General features: G+C 45.1%; 1 protein-coding gene and 1 non-coding gene across 2 annotated transcripts in view; one reads left to right on the top strand and one right to left on the bottom strand.

Moving 5' to 3' along the window:
• rspo2 (R-spondin 2) overlaps window positions 1-20,757 on the bottom strand; it is a 69,320-nt gene that overhangs the window by 48,211 nt on the left and 352 nt on the right.
• LOC130118743 (U6atac minor spliceosomal RNA) lies at window positions 16,595-16,694 on the top strand. The gene has a single exon (XR_008810797.1). It is a non-coding gene; the product is annotated as a U6atac minor spliceosomal RNA (small nuclear RNA).

The following is a 20,757-nucleotide window of genomic DNA, read 5'->3' as shown; positions in this document are numbered from 1 at the left end:
TCTTCTGAGAGGTTCATATTGTGGCGGTAAATATGCCTGCATTCACTTCCCATCACACTTCTTAGAGTAGCCGCTTGTATTTTCTTGTCCTTGCCAAGTATGCCCGTGACGAGGACGTAGTCTTCATATTCGGCCCGAAAAATGTCCCAATTGACACTCCAATCGCCTGTGAAGCTCATCGGGGACGGTGGTGGAATATTCACGTTAGCTGCCATTGTATGTGATGCTATCGGCGCCGGTAATGCTAGCGTTAGCTCCTCTGTGACAACGTCTTCAGCAGAAGTACTTTGCTCTGAATCGGAATCCTCCGACATGTGACCTACTCAGGCCTACAAACTTAAACATGCGAGCTAGTAAAATAAGAAATAAGTTCTCCGACTTCTGGCACCATGTTTCAGTAGGCTATCTTATAAAGAATGACACACACACGAGTTGCTCAGTGCAGCCAAGTATATTCAAAGTGATGTAACATGTTCCTGAGCGCGGGTCATGTGTGTCTAAGGTAAACTAGTGGATAGCCGATGGCATCGATCTATCTAGACCCGTAACAACCTCCTGCCTCTTATTCGTCTGCTGCTTCCAGTGAAGTCATTCACAGTGACCCATCACAGGATCCAGCAAATGCAAATCGCTAGAGGGCAAATGGCACACAATTTTTGTGGGTTTGTTTTAACCCTTACTCGGCAATGCAACAACCCCCTCACCTCAACATGAAAATAGTAAAATCTTGTTTTTTAAAGATACACTTTATATTGTGTAGTCCTAATAGCAGACATGGCGGGGAGCAGCCGAATGCGTCATGGAAGTCACAAACATGTTTCCTCTATCGTTGTGTCTGTATGGCGGTTGACGGTAACTGAAGTCCATTTGTACTGTGGTTGCAATTTTGATTCTACCACAGCTTAATGCCGCTTGGTACGTCTATTTCTGATGCTCTTTGATGACAAAACTAAAGGCCTTTACACACCGGGGGAAGTTTTTTTTCTCTTTCGATTAATTCGTACGTCAATATAATATTTCGAACTTTTTTGTCATGAGTACTTTCACACAGCACACGAATATCACGCGGCGATAAAGCGATTTTATTTTTATTTCATTTTTTAGAACGAGGTCTTTTTTTGAGTTTTCGCAACGCGAATAAAGGCGTCAACCAATCACGTTTTGCGGAACCGACGTCACAACGCCTAACGACAATGGCGGGCCTGTTTGTATTTCTCACCACCCTGTATCGTAAATTACACAACAGTTATAAAGACAGTGAATTCAAGGACAGCGTGTGAAGGAGCATCACCGAACAAGTATGTTATCAGGATAGTCAGAGGCTCATGTACTTTACTTTTGAATGTAGTAGAACTGGTAGCGAGGGGAAACCTTCCTTGTCGACCCAGTGCCGGTCGCGGCGCACCCGTGGATGTATCGCAACGGAGGAAGTGCACTCGGCGGGTATTGCTTCCGGTATGAATATATTACCTTTTTATTGATTTTTGAACCAGCGTTGCATACAAAACATTGTTGTATGTACAAAATGTCCAACTGAACTGGTTTCATACATATATAAACAGAACCTATGTTATGAATAGTTTTGATACGAAATGTTCGCGGGCGAAATTGACCCTTTTATGACCTACGTCACGCAAAGTATGCGCGCGCGTTTTGGCAGCAAAAGAGGCAACTTCTCCATCTCTAATCAATGCAGAGTGCAAGTGAATTTTTGATTGATTGATATTTACATTTTTAAAACATCATCTTATGTTGTGAATTGCCAGAACAGGTCTAGCAAAACTAAAGGTATTAATTTCTACCGCATCCCATCGGGGAAAAGACCGTTTAATGCAAACAGGCGAAGATTGTGGCTACAAGCAATAAAACGTGTCTAGAGGAATACATAAGTGGCTATCATAACAAATAGAAGTTATATTGTAGCATAAATAAGCGGTAATAGCATACAATTATATGGTCGCAAATAATAAAATCAAATTGTTTGCTGCCAAAATGCGCGCGCATACTAAATCACGTGATCACCGTTTACCGACTCTAAAAGGGTCTATATTCGTAACGTCCCCGGTGTGCTAAGGCCTTAATAGTATATATATATATATATATACATATATATACATATATATACATATAGTTGCATGCTTTCAGGGGAATCAGTGGTGGCAACAGGAGTGGTAATGTATGATGGTGCACCACTTCTTAATGGTTACAATGGTTAGAGACCAAACACGCTGTCGTCTATGTGCTGCACCTCTAGACTGTCCTCAGTCATGTACTGTTATCCAGTGGGTAGTATGAGCTGTTCCAGAGACCCAGTCACAGTCAAGCACGCTCGCTTCTCCCACCATTAAACTACCACCGCTGTTTTATGAATTAAGAGCAATGATTGTTCCCTGATGGAAACACAGCAGAGAGAGTAACTGACTCATCCTATTATGTTCTACCTTAAAAAGTGAATTGCCCACATCATTAGGAGTCATGTCTTGGTGATGATTTACTGTATTGGTTGTTTAATACAGGTGGGTATAACAAGTAAGGTTAGGAGAACTGCTTTTATTTAAGTCTAACCTAACCCCCACCCCCTTCCTTTTCATTCATTTAGGCATCCACCCGTTTGTATAAATGGGTTTGTGGCAATATTATGAAACAGTAACGAGTTTGGTTGGAGCAATGCCGACTTCAGCAAATGGAGGCTGATGTTTTTTTTCTTCTTCTTCTTTTCTACTGTGTGTGAACCTTATAATACAAGCTATCAATTCAGCACGATTCAGTGCATAGACTGCCCTGCCCACTGCTTTGAAAGAGCACATGAGAAATTTGGGTTCATGAAACACTATGGAGAAGAAAAAAAACCTCCAAAATTGAATAAATGCATACTGACTGTATTCGCACAAATGAACAAAACAGTAAAATGAATCGATGGTTTTGGAGTTACAAGGTGGCAACAGGTCAGGAAGATTTCATTTCTTAATGTGGTCACTGGGGAGCATTATGTTCCCACCATGAGGATTATGCTTTCTTCAAAGCACAGACACATCTTCTCTCAATTGAACCAAATAATGGTATGGGAGGGAAAAGAGACAGACAGGCAGACATGGGACAGCGCAGCCAAACAGCCACCAGGCAGACTGGCCTCAGATCGAACTGTGAGACACAACCGCTCCCTGGATGTGTGTTAAAAACCACGCAACGCTCCAGGCCTACGCTCCATAGCCATAATAGGCTGAAGGACCGACACCATGCTGGAAAAGGCTCAAGCCATCCTCACATTGTTCACTAACAACCCCCTGCTCCATGAAGGGTCATCGTTGTTCTAGCTTGTCAAAACTGGTACATGGAAACCAATATCAAACCACACAAGTCCATCCATGTATAGCTTTATTAATCACAGATCTGGAAGTCACACCTCGCTAAAGAAATTCCACAGGGGGGAAAAAAAAATCAGAGGTAGGAAGGGCACACCAGACATATGCGCTGAAGGCGTATTTCTGTTCCAGTTTAGCAGAAAATATGTTGGACTTGCCTCCAACTCCGTTCCAGCTGGAAATAGTCAGGTTTTAGGATATAAGGGTTTTTTTTCTTCCCAGTTTACTTTAACAGATCATACTGTAAGCGCATGGTTATAATTTAGCACAGTCCTGCTCTTATAATGATTTTGCAGCCTGAGTCTGAGCAAACACATTTGCTTTTTGGACTTGTCAGCTCAGTCGGTGTTCCTGAGATACAGAGAGCCACTGTGTGAGGTGGACAAGCAGCTAACAAGAAGAAACTTCACTTGGAAGGGTGATGGTTGGTTTAGATGTTGGTTTAGGATGAGTAAAATAGACAAGAATGGGTGAGGTGTCCCTACTAAAGATATCTAATGTCGATTTGAAGTTATCAATCTGAGAACACTCAAACCTTTCTGGTTTTTCATTTTAGTTTTACTGATCAAATTATTTCAAAACATTTCTTTAGCGAATTTGGGGGGGGCAGGACGCGAACTCGTGTCTCCCGCACCACGGACGACTGTGTTAACCAGCTGACTAAAGGGTCCGACCTGTCAGCCAAGGGCTAGCATGTCTGCTTATCCGTGGTCGTTACACTACCCCCCCTCCTTCGAGAAGTGCGTCCCCGCGCTTCAGCATCCCAGCTCCCTCACACCTCTCGGCGCACACGCTGCCGATGGCCTCACGGTGTCACCATCCCATCTCTGACACCAGTGTAGAGAATTCGGGGGGCAGCCGGGAACCGCCACAGCTAGGACGCGAACCGGGATCTCCCGCACCGCGGGCAACAATGTTAACCAGTCGACTAAATGGTCCGACCCGTTAGCTAATGGCTAGCGAGTCTACTTATGCGTGGTCGTTACACTTCTTTCTAAGCTGTTTAATAGTAATGCCATTTTTCAGAGAGACTTGCCCTTGACATACAAAATATATGTATATAACAAACTAGTCACATCTCAGTTACAGGAAATACACAGAACCTCTCAATATAGTCTTGATGGATAGTTTATCTAAGACAAATGTAACAAGACTGTATGTTATGTATTTGATACAATTCTGCCAATGCCATCTAGTCTCAACCAGCAATTGCACTTATAGAGACATCTATTTCATGTGTTTTTCCAAGTCAATTCCGCGAATGCCCTATGCACCTTCAAACCATCTGTCTGACTCTACGGCTCAGCAAAGAAGTCTTCCCTGCACACCATTCAGGTCTACATGTGGAACCCCAGGTCGGCCCACTTCCTTATTAACTTCTTAAAAGGTGCATTCTGACTTCAGTCCCTTGTAGGTCAGATAAGACATCTGGATCCCCTGACATGAACAAAACACAGTAAATTCTCTTTTAAAGAAAAGGTGACTGACCTAATTGCACGGTAAATGGTGCAGTCTTTTCCCACGCTCCATCAGATTTGTTCAAAATAACCTTGACCAATTGGGAAGGGACTTTAACCATTATGGACCCGCATTGGTGTGGAAAGCTCTGTTAACAAAATATGAACTGAAAGTCAAACACGAGAAATCTGGAGAAGTGACCTTGTTGAGCTTGTTGAGCTTCTTCACCGTTGCCTCTTCTTCATAGTGTCCATAAAATGGATCACAGAGCATCCAAACCACCTTTTTTTGTGGTGGGAGGGGGTATATATGGTACTTAACAATTACACTGAAAAACACTTAGCGCTTATGAAGATGCCATCTTTTTCCTATTAGGATTACTCTTACTTTTTTTTAACAGTGATATGATACCTTGCCTTCTGCAAATACAGCACAGCAGCGGTGTAGTGGTTGGTTGATTGCCTGATCAGACAGAATTGTGAAGTCGTTACACTCCATTTCCATCTTCAGTCTGACATTGCCTCCACTCTGATTTCTATGGGGAAGGGGGATTTGATTTTCCCTAACCAATCACTAGAAACCAATGTATCTGTCTGAATCTAACATCTTTTTAAATCAACACTGATGCATAGCCATGTACTGGTTTTGCCAGGGTTTTAAGAGTGGAACGAAGTAAAAACAAACTACGATGTTGGGCGATATTGAGAAGACATGCTGTCTATGTAAAATGAACTTGTTAATCAAGGGGGGTGGGGGTCACATTAAATTCAAGAATATTGTGTTACCTCTGGTTTGGTTGGGCATCCCTACAGACACAACTGGCCGTGTCTGCGGGTGGGAAGCCGGATGTGGGTATGTGTCCTGGTCGCTGCACTAGCGCCTCCTCTGGTCGGTCAGGGAGCCTGGCCTGTTCAGGGGAGAGGGGGAACTGTGGGGAGTAGGGTGATCCTCCCACGCGCTACGTCCCCCTGGTGAAACTCCTCACTCTCAGGTGAAAAGAAGCGGCTGGTGACTCCACATGTATCGGAGGAGACGTGATAGTCTGCGGCCCTCCCCAGATCAGCAGAGGGGGTGGAGCAGCGACTGAGACGGCTCACAAGAGTGGGATAATTGGCCAGGTACAATTGGGGAGAAAAAGGAGGGAAATCCCCCCCCCCTTCAAAAAAAAAAATCAAGAATATTATTCAGGAGCCCAAATGCGAAAGCGAGGCCATTAAATGAACGTTTCTGAGATGTTGACAACAGCGTTTCAGCGTTAGCCCCGCCCACGGTGCTTATTGGCTAATCGTTAGTCCCCCCCCCCCCCCACAGCGGTCATTGGATAATTGCTTTTTCGACCGAGAAACCACTGTTTCATGTCATGATGCCAGATCAGAAAAATCAGTCAACTCGGTGGATTGGACGGATTCAAAGGTCTGGACCCAGGGGAGGTCGTTGAGGAGGTAGTCATACTGTGACCTAGATGCGTAGATCACTAAGGGGAAAGTGAGTGTACTACTCTCCTATATATTTCAATGGGTTTTGGGCTGATAGATGATTATATTGTAGATTGACAGAAAATAAGTGGGTATAGTCCGTATACCATCCACTACACCACTGCTGCACTGTAATCCGAGTTGAAACCACCACTGCCTTGAAAAACCTCAAAATCTGATAGCCCCTCAGTTGGTTATCTGTCTCCAAATTCTCTGGATAATGACGTTCATACCATACGCTATAGTTGGTCAGTGCTGGTGCTATGGAGCAATCAGGAGTGGAAACACTGCGAGGGTTAATCTATGACTCACAAAGATGAACTTAATCACTCTCTGGGCAGCCACCAGAGGACAAACATGTGGTTTTTGTTTCTTCTCAGTGCTTATGCCCTCTCTCTCTTCTTTATTCCCTCTTTTTTATGTTCATGGCAAAAAAAAGGTTGAGGTTTACTGTCAGCGGCCTGAGTTATTTTCCGATTTTTCTCTCATCATTTCCCCTATGAACCTGTCTTACCTTTACCTTTGTTCGGCATTCAAAAAGCTTGATATAGCTGTGATATACCTGTGCAATTTCATCTCTTATATCCCCCGCGTAAAAACAGAGACCATGTCATGCTCAGATTAAAGAATGTATCATGACTTGTGTTGACGAATGCAGAGTTTTGTATTTGTATGTTATTTACCGAGTCCAAGTGAAAACTATTGCCTGACAGCCTCTTTAGTTTCAAATCTCACGTTGGAGATCAGGCCTCGGGTTCAAGCCAGCGGATCATGCCCCGACGCATACTGAGACAGCGACGCTACAGTTAAGCTGTGGATAAAGCAACAGAGCTGCTGTGACGAAAAGAGCCAAAACGTTCAATACGTTCCACCGCTGGAGTTCTCCCAAGCTGTGACAGAACTGCCTTTTTTCCCTCGAGAGAGAGAGAGAGAGAGAGAGAGAGAGAGAGAGAGAGAGAGAGGTGGCTCAAATTAGCACACCTGTTGGTAATTTATCACACATAAACCTCGCACCTAATTTTCACACCTGCGGCTCAACACACTAGAAGTCTAGTAATTCACTCACTCCCAATGAGGTGATGGAGAGAAGGACTCGGACCGGGGCTTCCTTCGGCATGTGGAGACGGGACATCACATCATCATCACATGTGAGCATCGTGTTAGCAATATTACCCCCCCGCCCCACCACCACCCATCCATTGTAAGCACGGCTCTGCAGATTCTCCCCCATCCCCAACTAAACCTATGCCAGCTTTTACAAACAGAGAGGACGTTGGGTCTTGCGTCAAGATAGCACAACACTAAAGAATCCAGAGAGGAGTTGCTTTTCTATGTATTTTATTTATTTATTTGTCTTTTTGAGACATGACAGAACGGAGCGCTTTCCAAATAACATGCCGGCATTACTGGAATGAAAGCACATTCTCCTTTTTTCAAGAGTATAAAAAAAAAAGAAAATAAATCACGACCCCCTTCCCCTCTTTAAACGGGGGAGAACGTGAACCGTGCCGCACCGTTCTACCTCATTAACCCTTTAACAAGATACAACCTCACACCCGTCCTGGAGAACCCCACCCCACTCCCACCCCGACCTCCCGAGGCACACGGGGAGATCTGAGGTGATTGCCAGGGTCAAAAGTGGAGTGCTCCACAGGGGAGAGATGACTACGACCTGGACTCATTTTCACACATGTCTCTCTCTCTCTCTTTCTCTCTCTCTCTCCCTCTCACACACACACAGACACACACACACATCAAAGCCTCATTCTGTCCAGAAACCCTGGCTGGGCTGGATCCTGGATCCAATATCTACATCAGATCTTTAATAGGATTTGAAGAAGTTTGACTTGTTTTCCTGATTGGTATTTTTGTTTCCTATGTGAGAGGTTGTCATGTCATTTGTGGATCATTTTAGAGTTAAATTCATCGAATCAGCATGTTATACAGTATGTGTGGCCCTACATTACACATGAACAAGAATAAGTGGAAACTGTCAGTCACATATAATGCAATTAGCACAGTAAGGAGGGCTGACACTGACCCTAATAGGCAAGACAAGACATTACTGACATTAATTGCTGCACAACCAAAGAATATTAAAGACACACTTAGAGTCCTGTTCTTTGTCACTCTTTTAAAAACAAATCTGAGATTCAAATGAAGTGGAGACCAAGTTTTAGACCAGAAACACAATTTAGAAATATCGAAAATAAAAGTTACCATCAGTAACATCAGTACACATACGGTACACACACACACACACACACATACCCATGCACACACATAACCATGCACACACATATATACCCATTCACACACACACATGCACACACACACACGCATGCACGCGCACACTCACATACCCATACACACAAAACAAAGCTTTGAAGCAGCCATTAGCAAGGAATTCATCTTGGGGATTTGAACCATCGTGAGGCCGCCGTCTCCTTTTCCAACAGGTGTCTGGGTCACATCTGGCCCCATATTCTCAAAAAAAAGCCAAAATCACCGGAGGTGAACGCCTGGCAATGCCCAGGCTTCAGATAATAGCCTGTGCCAGGCATTATCCTGGCACTTCAACACTGAAATATGCCATAAGCAAGCAGTATTTCTCTGTGGTGCCTTTAGCACCAAGGACATCATTTATTTTATAACGGGCTTAAACAGAAATGCAACACAAACAAAAAGGAGAACAAGGATGTTTGTGTGCAGACGTTTATAAGGGGTAAAAGTACAGTCTGTGGTGCTTATGCTTTTGGATGTGGATACTTGTTTGTACTTTTTGAGCTGGAGCCACAGAAAGCAAGCCTGGGTATGTGAGTGTTAGACAATGGGATACAAGGAACTATTGGATTAGGAGATGGGCTTCCATCCAAAGCCTTGGGTGGCATGAAATCCTTAAGTGTACTATTACAATTTACAAGGAAGCAACAGAGCCTCAAATATGATGCGTAAAGCCGTACCTGGCAGGTGTCTACATGCCACAAAGTTTACTGCTACAAATGAGCAACAAATTGGGATGTCATGTAATGGCTGCTGTTGCAGCAAAGCCCACAGGGCACCGGCTGAGCCAAAGAGCCATGTGTTAGAGAGCAAGTCATCTTCTCTGAACATCTCTGGTTGCCCCTGAAACGTATGTGGTTTGTAACAGCTTTTTCAAAGGTCTTCACCACTTTCATCAAGATTTGTTCTCTTAAAGGTTTTATCTTATAACTTAGCCAGGTTTGGGAGCCGTTTCCAGGAATATAGAGTTATACTTTTTTTTTTAAATGGGAATCTGGCTTCCTAATGCTCACACACTGACATTTAGTCATTTGGTTTAGCTGCACCACATGCTTAAATTTGGAGGGAGGTGTTATGTCCCCTCCAAATATTAGTTAGTGCATCTAAAAATATGTGCTGTTGTGAGATGTTAAAAAGGTTTTTTTTGGCTTTTGTTTTTTTTGGATTAACAATGTAATCTTCTGCTCTCAGGGCCGCGGGGATGCTGGAACCTATCCCAGCAATCATTGGGCGGCAGGTGGAGAGACACCCTGGCCACCAGTCCATCACAGGGTATCCCCGCGACCCTGAGAGCAGGATGAGCGGTTCGGATAATGGATGGATGGATTATATTCTTCATTGGTAAAAAAAACTGTTTTACCAATCAGTGTTTTCTGCACCCCACCACGATTCTCTCTCAGCCTCTCCCTCGTATTCTGTCACTTGGTGTGGCCCATTTGGTTTCATTTGAGGGATGTAAGTAAGACATACTCTATTACTTTTAACCTGTTCAAACCAATCAGTGTTTGGATTTTTTAAAAAAAGTTTTTCTGATGTGTAAGCTTGCTTTTCTAGCTCGTTAGGTAGCTAAAAACATGATTTAAATAAGCTAGCTAACTTTAGCTAGTTTAACTAACCAACTTAACTAAAGCTAGGTAACTTTAGCTCTGTACTGAAACAGTGCAAAAGCATCTATCTCAGTGGTACTCAGTAATTTTCTTACGAGAGCCACTTACGAGTAAGACCATTACTCAAAGAGCCATAGAGCTTGCAAAACATTTCGCAAATACAAAGCTACACACATAGGCTATACGTCTACCCATGATCCCACGCTGTTACGTAGCCTACGTTCTTTGACGTATATTCAGTATGCTGCCATCTGCTGGATAATTCATTTCAATGTGCTAAAACAGGACACAAACGGAACCTATAGAAGTAAGTTATAACTATGTTCTTATTGTTATCAGTGGATCTATATGAGGCACTAAACAAAGTCTCACGAGCCGCATGCCGCTCGCGAGCCGCGTAAAGAGTAACACTGATCTATGTCAATGTTAATCGACCAGTCAGGATATGATGTAAATAATACGTAACATTAGCTACTTAGTTGAAAACATGCAGTCAAATGCAAGGCCTACTTCCAGTTACAAACTTAAGACAATCATCCTGTATCGTTCTGTTCTCAAAGTCACACAACAGTTGTGCTTCACATCCACAGCACAATGCGTCCTTGTTTATACTTGTGTTTTCGCGACTATGAGTGCACTTTTGTTCCAGGGTGATAATAACCAGTCCTAAAACCAGTCCTTTACACGTTGCTGCTGTGTTCCTGCACCTGGGCAGCACCATCTCTCCAGCCATTAGTTGATCAACATGTAAACTACATGTGACCCCTGCCTGCAGATGCCTATTAGTCCTGACTCCTGCTGGTGACAGTTGTTTACACAGCTGAGGCCGGTGCTCCGGAGACCTGGCCCCCGTTCAAATAAAATAATATCCAGTTAAGGAGAAGTCAGCCAATGTGTAATACAAGTGCATAACTGGTGGAAAAAAAGAAATGGAAGAATGTGAGAAATGTTAATGGACCTCTTTTCAGTTTTCACTTCTTCTCTGCCATTTGTCTGCACCACAGTTTCGCTCGATGGTCTGGGCCCTGAAATAAAGTTAGCAAAAAAAAAGAAAGAAAAAAATGTGGCAGAGAGAATAAAAATGATTCATCCTGGTTGTTTCTCTTTGACGTGTTATGACAATTTATTATTTTGAAATCATTATAGCGCTAGCAAATATCTCCACAAGAAACTCACTAGACTCAAAATGAGACCTTCTCTCTCTCTGTCTCATGCACTTTGTGTCAGAATCTGTGTTGTGTGACACGTTGCCTATAGGGAAGAACAAACACACATAATTGGCCCTGAATCAACAAGGACAACAACAAGACAAACAGCAAAGACCACAACCACATGGTTGGGCCAGTCATGTCCTGTGCCAGTGTGCAGGGCAGAGCCCATACCCCAGAGACTTGTGGGGACACACTCTCATGATGCAGGCTGGGCTCTTGGAAAACAATGTCAGTACACCCAAGTTGAATGCATCCCTGTACATTCTGATAATTATGATGGAGCAGAGGACACGTTGTACTGTACAACCCTTTAAATATCACTTGTCACTGTCAGTAGAATCTATCTATCTATCTAGATATCTAGCTATAGATATGATATAAGGGCATAAGGTTATGCACGCCCTTCTGATGCAGGGCAGACGGTTACACCCCTGATCTTAATGACATGAATGATCCTGCATCTTATTGCTTTTTCCCGATAACAGATGTACGTCTCAATCAATTGTTCCTCCTCTGTTCTCTGCCTCTGCCATCTCTCCTCCCTACTCCTTCTGCTCAGGCCAAATAAATCAAAAGGGGGGTGACCCTCTAAGACCTCTTTACATCTGACATGCACGCTATATCTCCCTCTTATTTTTTTGCCCCTCACTTGCTCTCTCTCTCTCTCTCTCTCTCTCTCTCTCTCTCTCTCTCTCTCTCTCCTCTCTCTCTCTCTCTCTCTCTCTCTCTGTCTTTCTCTCTGTGTCTCTCTCTCCTCTTGCGCTCTCTCTCTCTGTCTCTCTCACTGTCTCTCCGTCTCTGTGTCTCTCTCTGTCTCTGTGTGTGTCTCTCTCTCTGTCTCTCTGTGTCTCTGTGTCTCTGTGTCTCTGTGTCTCTCTCTCCGTCTCTGTGTCTCTCTCTGTCTGTCTGTCTGTCTGTCTGTCTGTCTGTCTGTCTGTCTGTCTGTCTGTCTGTCTCTCTCTCTCTCTCTCTCTCTCTCTCTCTCTCTCTCTCTCTCTCTCTCTCTCTCTCTCTCTCTCTCTCTCTCTCTCTCTCTCTCTCTCATCACAGAGGGAGTCAGAGAGACAATGAGCTCAGCATTGGGGTCTGGTAATGACTACCAGCCCTGTGCCTGATTAAAAACACACTGGGTGCTTCTGCACTCCGCAGGCAGCCATGAGGCCTTCCCTTCCTCACACCACAGAGACGGAGGAACAAACCCAGCCTCAACACAAATACTGTTTCCTAAATCAACAATGAGCATTATCTATTTTAACATTCAACGCTCCTGGACAGACCAATCCTAGGCCACGTCCAAAGATGTCACAACCTCAAGTGGAAAAGAAAAAGAAAACTTTAATAAAATATTTTACGCACGCAACCTAACATTTTTGATATTTGTTGCTGCACAGTTGAACAACCTCTTGGGCATGTTGTAGTAAAGCAACTGCAGCAAGGCAAGCTCTCGTGTTGCCTCGGGAATCACTGAATGCATTCAGCATCTATTTGGCGTTGTCAGCAACATGAATTCGTCCATCCCTCTGACACCTCCGAAGACTAAACATTGTGAGGGACGCAGTGCAACCGGACAGGCTGTGAGCGAGGGAGGGGGTGGCAGCAACTCCACCTTTACCTCACCATGTCCACAGCGGGTCCCCCAAATTACAGGAGAGCTCCACAGAGAGATGGTTTATTGCATCTGACCAGCTCACTTCCTCTCCATACCAAAGGTATGGCATGCTGAGCTTCATTTTGATGTGGCATGTAAGCATAATTAGAGGTCCCATAAAAGCAGACAGAGGTGGGGGGGGGGGCTTGTCCATCTGTCGAGTGTTAAGGGACGGGGTTGGGGGTAGAGTCCTGTTCTCCAGATCACAGCCCCACGCCTCCCTGTTGTTAGAACAGCAGCCACCCTGACAGAAATGGATGCAAAATGTCCATGAGCATCTAACAAAAGTCTCCGTCTTGGTGTGCAAACGCACGAGTGCAGCTCCACGTGTGCTTGTGTAGGCCGGAGTGTGTTCCTGTAGACGGCGAAGCATTTTCTCTGGGGGCCTCCTGGTTTCCAGTTTCCAGGCCTTGCAGATCGATGCAAAGTAATAACTAGTCTGCGTTCACACAGAGGAACACACACCGGCATTACACACGGTACAACAACAGATACGTGGCCTTTTTCATAGCAACAACACTGACCCTGAACACATCCTGCTATGTCTCCAAATCTGTACGTCCCATGCGTACATCCAAGACATGTGAAGGGAGGGCTATAGACCTCTGATGTGTTATTGTCATTTTGGGGCTTTCATTCCATTTACTTTTGACTGATAGCAAAAATAAATAGGATTTTTGGATTCTGTTTGCCAGTCTCTCTGCTTTTGGGGGGGGGGGGGGTTTGGGGGGATCCCCCCTTTTTTTCACTGAATTGTACTTGGCCAATTACCCCACTCTTCCGAGCTGTCCCCCCCTCTGCCGATCCGGTGAGGGTTGCAGACTACCACATGCCTCCTCCAATACATGTGGAGTCTCCAGCCGCATCTTTTCACCTGACAGTGAGGAGTTTCACCAGGGGGACGTAGCGCATGGGAGGATCACGCTATTCCCCCCAGTTCCCCCTACCCCTGAACAGGCACCCCGACCGACCAGAGGAGGCGCGGGTGCAGCGACCAGGACACATACCCACAAAAAGAGTCAGTATTAGTGCTGGACATAGGTAAAGGTAAATATTTTACAACCCTTTGCGTTTTTGCATTGGGCTGAAACAGGGTTGAATCCGGAAAGCTTTATTTGGGCATGAGATTGACGTCATGCTTTAGAGGACTAATAAAGTTTAGTTATGGATTGTCTTGGTTGCCAGGCAAAACGCCCTCTGATTTGTTACATTCTTATTTGTTAAACGCAATTCCTCTTACATTGGGGAAATGGGTAATTACCAACACTTCCAATTAAAAGGCTCTTTGGGGAATAACACACTAAAAATCCTACTATGGTCATGTCATTACCTCTTAACAGCTCCACACTGACTTCTCTCTGAGGTGTGTGTGTGTGTGTGTGTTAACTGTGTGTGTGTGTGTGTGTGTGTGTGTGTGTGTGTGTGTGTGTGTTAACTGTGTGTGTGTGTTAACTGTGTGTGTGTGTTAGCTGTGTGTGTATGTGTGTTAACTGTGTGTGTGTGTATGTGTGTGTGTTAGCTGTGTGTGTTAAACTGTGTATGTGTTAGCTGTGTGTTAACTGTGTGTGTGTGTGTTAGCTGTGTGTGTTAACTGTGTGTTAGCAGTGTGTGTGTGTGTGTGTGTGTGTGTGTTAGTTGTGTGTGTTAACTGTGTGTGTTAGCTGTGTTTGTGTTAACTGTGTGTTAGCTGTGTGTGTTAGATGTGTTTGTGTGTGAGCCATGTGTGTGTTAGCTGTGTGTGTGTGTGTGTGTGTGTGTGTGTGTGTGTGTGTTAACTGTGTGTGTTAGATATGTTTGTGTGTTAGCCATGTGTGTGTGTGTGTTAGCAGTGTGTGTGTGTGTGTGTTAGCTGTGTGTGTGTGTTAACTGTGTGTGTTAGATGTGTTTGTGTGTTAGCTGTGTGTGTGTGTGTGTGTTAGCTATGTGTGTGTGTGTTAACTGTGTGTGTTAGCTGTGTGTGTTAGATGTGTTTGTGTGTTAGCCATGTGTGTGTGTGTGTTAGCTGTGTGTGTGTGCGTGCGTGCGTGCGTGCGTGTGTGTGTGTGTGTGTATGTGTTAGCTGCCTGGAGCTACAGGTCAGTACAGGCCCGAGGGGCTCTAGGCCACTTCCCTACCTGCATAGCCTCTTCACGACTCTTAAAAAAAAGGAAAAGGGGAAAAAAGCTTCTTTTGTGTTGTTGTTTGACGTGTACCTCTCAGAAATGATTCCCATATTAGATTTTTTACAGCCCAATAAACTTGAGAGAATTGTACCAAATTGCCCGGTCATATTTAGTAACTTTATAAGCAAGCGCATTAAGGTGTAATTGCTTGGAGGAAGTGCGCAACTGAGAGAAGAGAGCAGGCGGGGTTACCGCATCTCTGTCCGGACGGGGACACTGTCTCTTTTGTCTTCTGTGCGGCACTTTCTGATCACCACGGGGAAATACGGAGCGTAAAATGAAAGATTTGGATAATGGGTTGATCTCATTTCGTATTTCCGAAAAACATACATTTACAGTGTGGTAAAATGTAGCCCGAAAGAAAACATCTGTTTGGCATTTAGCGTTGCTTGCATATGGGATTCTCTGATGACAATGATTGAGGTAAGGGAACACCCCCCCCCCACATGCGCACACACCCCCCCCCACCACCACCCCCACCTTTCAAAAAAGATGGGACCCAATCCAGACGCAACGAAAGTTTCTCGGTTGTGAAGTGATGAACGAGAACGTGTTAATTGCGTATAGAGAAAAAAAAATGGATCCTTCGAAGTCTTGGCTCATCCGCGAAGCAACACCCAAAGCGCCGGCCGACCTACCGGCCGGCCGGGAGAATGAGTAATTGAATCTAGTTCACAAATCTACAGCACCAACTGAGAATGAAGACTCTTTTGGCCGAACTAAAGTCATTAAACTTAATTGAGTTTAGTGGATGGAGGGGGAGAGCGGTGAATACATTACTTCTGTGGTATGGGGGGGGGGGAGACAAAGAAAAACAGAAAGAGGTAGTTCACGTTTTTGTCTGTCCCGTGAGGCCCGGAGAATCTCTCTCTGTCTGTCTCCAGTAGAAAGTTCATGCCACTGCATGTTTTTTCCTCTGCTGGGATTTTCACCAGTGTTGCATGGCACCGATGCACTGAGGAGCCATTCACGGGCTTCATCTGATACTGCTGTGACTCGGAGCATTAGCTGCACTACGGGCCGGGCTGACATGCATGGGTTAGTAGGTCACACAAGGAGCTAGTCTTTCCGGGGAGTTTCAAGGCCGGGTCAGACTAATGCGATTTATCAATACGGCACAGAAGTGAATCATTGTCCCCAAACCCAAATGGCCGTGATAATCCCCAAGACAGGTCACTATCATAATTGGTCCGATGGGCTGTTACAGAGAATGTGTGCATTGTCTGGGTCCGGTGTCTTGGCTAGGGTGAAAATTGTGAAGATTGTGAAAATGCACCTGCATGTAATTGTGAGCACCCTGTGCTATGTCTCTCTCTCTCTCTCTCTCTCTCTCTCTCTCTCTCTCACTCTATCTCCCTCTCTGCTCTCTCTCTCTTTCTCTCTCTCGCTCTCTCTCTCAAAGGAGAGAAGGTTAGCACTCCCCCTGACAAGGATGGAAGAGGCCCTTGTGGTTTTCAACTCTCCCTCTCTCTCACGCTATCGTTCTCTCTCTCTCTCTCTCTCTCTCTCTCTCTCTCTCTCTCTCTCTCTCTCTCTCTCTCTCTCTCTCTCTCTCTCTCTCTCTCTCTCTCTCTCTCTCTCTCTCTCTCTCTCTCTCTCTCTCTCTCTCTCTCACACACACACACACACACACAGAGAAGCTGGGCTGATGGGGCCTGAGGTAGAGGAAGCTCGGGTCAGGACTTGGCAAGCGGGAATCTCTCTCAGGTGATGCTGTTCACATTTGGCTTTTTCCCACTGATCTGCTTAAATCAGCTTTACTTGTTCCTAAAAAAAGTAGCCCAGCCTCTATACTCCAGCAGCCGGACCTCCCAAGACAGATTAGCAGTATTCCTCACGAGGACCTTTACATGTCTTTTTCGCATCTCGGTAAAATGATCAGCCCACCCCAGTCGGTACCCTGAGGACCTGCTGCATGCTGAACACGCCTCAGACGTGCTAGCACACACACACACAACACACTGTGGAAAAACATCACACGATTTCAGTTCTAACCACACACACACACACGCACACACGCGCGCGCGCACACACAAACACACACACACACACACACACACACACACACACACACACACACACACACACACACTTAGAGATGAGTTGGCTTCTCGCAAAAAAAGCCCTTTTAATAGACTTGCTATTCGTAGTGTCTTCTCACCTCTCTTTACAGGCAGACTGGAAGGCCAGATTTAGAAGCAGCTTGGAGCTCCCCCCCCCCCCCAGTGTTTAGCACGTAATCAACATATTATGTTGCATTGGAGTACCAGGATCCAACATTGACACTTACACCCACAGTCCTCTGACTCTGTGTAAGCTTTCAGCACATAAAGGCCTGATTTCCATAGCATGGGGGGGTGGGGGGTGGAGAAACTGAGAGAGACGGAGAAAGAGAGGGGAAAAAAGATCTCGAGTCTGTTTTTAGGGGGTGAAACTCTCCGACATCGCTGTTCAAACTTTAGACCCTTGACTGTCACAACCTGTTACTTTCTAAACCGGAGTCCCACCGTTAAACACCGCCACACCAGCTTTCATTTGAAAACACACAATGTGATTGTGTCAATGGGCACAATTTATGGTCGTATTTTTTATTTTTCTTGCGTCCGTTTGACGTAATGAGTGACATTTACTGCTACATGGGGTAGATGGACTATTTCCTATGGAGGCGGCCATAAAAACCAGACCCACGCACCTCAACTTCTCCTGACTCCCATCGGCCAGCTAGTATCCTGAAACCTCCCTGGTTCCCAAGTGCAACGTTTACCATAAAACAATCACACTTCTCCCATAAATTGGGGAATTCCTGTCTAAAACTTCCTCAAAATATAGTTGGGAATGCAGACGTAGCGATAAACTAAACGGATAAATACGATTCCATGGGATGAAAAAAATGACGCTTCATTGGGAATTTCTATGCTGAATTTTTTTAGATTTTCGCTTTAGACAGGAAAAACAGAAAGCGGCGGTGGAAAGTATCACATGGCGCATGTTCAGTACTCTGAATACTATCATCCGCTCACTGCTTGGCTGGGCTTCTCAGGCCCATAACGCTGGTCCGTTCCTTCAGGCAGCGTTGGTCGTTGAGTCTGATTTTATGTAGTCAGCAGGTGGCATCATTAGCCAGAGAATAAAAATGAAAAGTAATACCCTTGTATTTAGCAATGATATCATAGCAAGGCTCATTGGCACGACTTCCCGTTTCTGGTAGGCCAGACGGGGGGTAAAGAGGTGCAAATTTAATATGTTTTGGCATTTGTTTTATATGGAAAAAAAGAAAGAAAAAGAGGAAACAACGACCACAACCAATGAGAAGGTCAGGTTATGCCGTGCAACACGAGAGCAAGACAAGTTATGCAAGAGACCAAACAAAGATGCCAACCTTCACTGTGCCAATGCAGGTTTCTCTTCATCTATAATCCTGCTATTACACAGCACTTCCCTTACACCTCGAGCACTAATCCAGCTTTATGCACAAGTGACAAATCGGCACCGTTTACCCGTCTAATATCCATAAGGTAAAGGCATTTGTCAAATTATGCAGGATAGGTTTTGTTATACAAGGAACAGGTCATGCCCGGGGAATTGGAAAGTAGCCAAATTCAGATTCAGTATAGAATGAGTCTTGGATTAAACACCCCTGAATGATGTGCATAGCTCTGTACATGTGTGCCAGGCAGACTGTACCGTACATAAAGGCTTGCTGGCCGTAGGACTTGGGGGGGGGGGCAGGAGAAACGTTCAGGTAACCCTCAAGATCCCTGACCCGGTGATCCCCCATACACATGATCCTACCAATAAAATGACAGAAAGAAACGAAAAATGCCTTTTGCTCAAATTGTAGTACCCCCAGCTCCATACTCGCCCCCAAACCCACTTTTATTGTTTATGGGATTAGTTTGACGAGTGAAACATCCAACTTGGGGGTAGTTGGAGGGAGCCGGGGGTGATGATGAATAGTACTCTCAACCTCAAGCAGCTCTCGGGTCAAATGTGTAAGTTAACCTCCTGATCTCACCCCCCCCCTCCCCCTCCACTTCAAACCCCACCCCCAACCCACACACACCTACCCGCCCACCCACCCACACAACTGTCACACACACACACACACACACACACACACACACACACACACACACCCTTCTCCTTACAGATAAACGCTCGCCCAATGTTGAGGCTTGCTATCTGTACCACGGTACATTTGCCCTCTAAGATGTTTGGCAGTTAACAAACCTGTGATTTTATCAAAACACACATACCCAAATGGCTGTGTATATCCTTAAGTATCTGAAATAACAAAACCCTGTGGAAAAAAAAACAGGGGGCAGAAAGCCATGTGTGTGTGTGTGTGTGTGTGTGTGTGTGTGTGTGTGTGTGTGTGTGTGTGCCAGTATCCCGCAGTGATTGCCTGATTATTTGCAGATGGGCAGCGGAGGGCTCTTGCAGAATATGGAGGTTCCCCTTGGCACGCAGCGCATACATGATTAGATCTGATTGTCTTACACCCCCCCCCCCACACACACACCCATGTGAATTTAGATAAGTTATGCGACGGTAGGTAGCCTCTCCTCCCTACTGGCCTGTGCGTGTAAACCAGCCCTATAGCCCAGTGCGCACCTCAAACGAAGTGCCACCGGGACCGTGGTGAGATCCCGAACAGAGAAGACCAAGGCGACCATTCATTTATCCTCCGCTATTTACTGTGGGGCTGACCCCACCCGCGCCCTTTTGCGGGTGTCCTAATGACTGTTATGAGATCAATTAAAAGCAGCTTATGCGGTTGTAGATGGGTAATTCATAAGTCAAGGAGGAAAGGTGGGGATTCTGTTCCTCTATTCCCACTCTAATATTCCCACTCTAATATTCCCACTCTAACTCCACAACACATTCCCAAAAGCCGGCGCGCTCTCTATATCACACCGATCCACACCAGCGCGGCTCTCTCCTTCTCTCTCTCTCTCTCTCTCCTCTCTCTCTCTCTCTCTCTCTCTCTCTCTCTCTCTCTCTCTCTCTCTCTCTCTCTCTCTCTCTCTCTCTCTCTCTCTCTCTCTCTCTCTCTCTCTCTCTCTCTCTCTCTCTCTCTTTTGCCAACCAATTGATCCGAGTCAATACAGCAGCCCTTTTTTTGTCGTCAGCGACTCTTGGGGGAAGTTGGGGCCACAAACAGGATTGTGAAATAACCCCAAATAGCCTATGTGACAACTTGGCTATGTCCACTGAAGGTACACGAGTTTATTTCAGCGTTAGCCGTGTGGGCAGGCGCGTAGCCAATTTTGCGCACATTTTACGCATTAGCTATAGGCTTTGAAATTGTTACATAATAGAGGCAATATTTTCATTGAGGGTTACCGCGCAGCCCTACACCCGCAAATACATCGTGGCTAAGCGAGGGGATTGAAATTTACCTGATTTTTGATTAGCTATAAATAAATAAATAAATAAATAAATAAATAAATAAATAAATAAATAAATAAATAAAAATCCTAACTCGTGCAGTCTTTTCATCTGGTGATTGACAGCTATCCCGCATTGCCTTATCGAAATCCGGGGCTGG

Source organism: Lampris incognitus, chromosome 9 (genome assembly GCF_029633865.1).
Source record: "Lampris incognitus isolate fLamInc1 chromosome 9, fLamInc1.hap2, whole genome shotgun sequence".
Lineage (NCBI taxonomy): Eukaryota > Metazoa > Chordata > Actinopteri > Lampriformes > Lampridae > Lampris > Lampris incognitus.
Note: the sequence above shows the minus strand (reverse complement) of the source record. Positions and strands in the feature narration are given on the sequence as shown.